This window comes from Suncus etruscus, chromosome 12 (assembly GCF_024139225.1).
Source record: "Suncus etruscus isolate mSunEtr1 chromosome 12, mSunEtr1.pri.cur, whole genome shotgun sequence".
Lineage (NCBI taxonomy): Eukaryota > Metazoa > Chordata > Mammalia > Eulipotyphla > Soricidae > Suncus > Suncus etruscus.
The window spans coordinates 62,216,105-62,217,551 of record NC_064859.1 but is presented as its reverse complement, the minus strand read 5'-3'; the positions used below and the strand labels follow the sequence as shown (position 1 = coordinate 62,217,551).

The window sequence follows — 1,447 nt, the reverse complement described above, 5'->3', positions numbered from 1 at the left end:
AAAAATTTTAGAGCAAGGTCATAATTCTGTCACTTGACTTGTAATAAGAAAATATTGGCAAAAGAAAAACTTCCTGGTGTTTTAAAATCCAAACAGATACAAAAGTGTTAAAATTTGAGTCTTTTATATTTCTATTAGAAAATTTATTTTAATTTTTAAGATATTTAAAAAATTATGTGAAAAATAATGTGGTTAGCCTTTTTAAACAATATAGTTAATTTAATGCACAGTGAACACCTAGGTGTGCCTTATATTACCCTTGGTTTTAATTCTGTGCTACAGCAATAGTTGTTCTTTACCTCTGCATTGAAAAAACTATCCTTTTAAGTGTATTCAGAAAATCAGCACATTATACAAATCTGTATATTTGTGTCAAAGTGAAGAAATCTAGTATTAATGAAAAATATACATATTTAATTTTATGAGTAATATTATAAAAGCAAATTAACTAGCATCAAACATAATTTTGGTCTTAAGCTCTAGGTGTGGAAATGCATCACATGTCTTTAACTATATTGTATAATGTCTAAACATTTTGTTAATTTGGTATATAATAGTTTTTACAAATTATTCACTTAAATTCTTAAAAGTAAAAACAGTTGTTTGTTTTTTAAAGTCAGTTTTTTATACCTTCAATAATCATAGTTCATGCTCTTGTGTTTGATCATAAAAAGTTTAACACTTTATTACAGCTGTCTTACTATTCTACTGTGAAACCAATTTATAAAAAACCTGTTCATTTACAGCAAATAATATCATACTGCAGAGTGGAGACTCCTTCTACAGTGCTCATTAACCATTTTACTTAACAAATTTTTTTAACTGCTAACATTTTACTTCATGCTTTAAACTTCAAATTAGAATTGTTTTAAAATGTTTTGTGTTAAATCTAAACCTTAAAATTTATTTTCAGCGGTTCCACTCCAGCTACGTTAAAAAAAATTTTTTTACAAACAATCCGGCTACATATTTCAAAAGCGCTCGTCAATTTTTCTAATGCGAGTTTTGTTTCAATCCTTTTGTCTGTTCATGTTTGTGTTGTGATGAGTGAAAGTGGCCACAATGTTGTGTTTCATGTTGTTTTGTTCTGTCTGTTTCTGTGTTATTTTTACATTTCATGATAAATACAATTTTTAAAGCCTTATCCATTTTTGAAAATTTCAATTAATTTTTTTAACCTGGCTCAGTCTGGTCATCTAACAAACTGTGACATCCTGCTAAAAATCATGTGTTAAGCTAGCTTTGTCCTTCTGACAGCATGGCAGATAGTGTAGGGGATGGTAAACCCCAGATTTCTCAATGGCCATCGGGGATAACTTTTCCCTGGAGAATTTCTGGACTTGGCAATCACCCAGCTTTCCTGCTATGTGTAAGTTAAGGCCTATAGAATATGAATTTGTGGCTAAAGAATAGCATCTAACTTTAAAATAATAACTAATAAGTTTAA

At 28.9% G+C, this 1,447-nt stretch overlaps 1 non-coding gene across 1 annotated transcript; it reads left to right on the top strand.

Moving 5' to 3' along the window:
- The first annotated feature begins 222 nt into the window (after positions 1-222).
- Positions 223-352, top strand: LOC126025393 (small nucleolar RNA SNORA22). Its single transcript, XR_007501400.1, has one exon. It is a non-coding gene; the product is annotated as a small nucleolar RNA SNORA22 (small nucleolar RNA).
- The last annotated feature ends 1,095 nt before the right edge of the window (positions 353-1,447 follow it).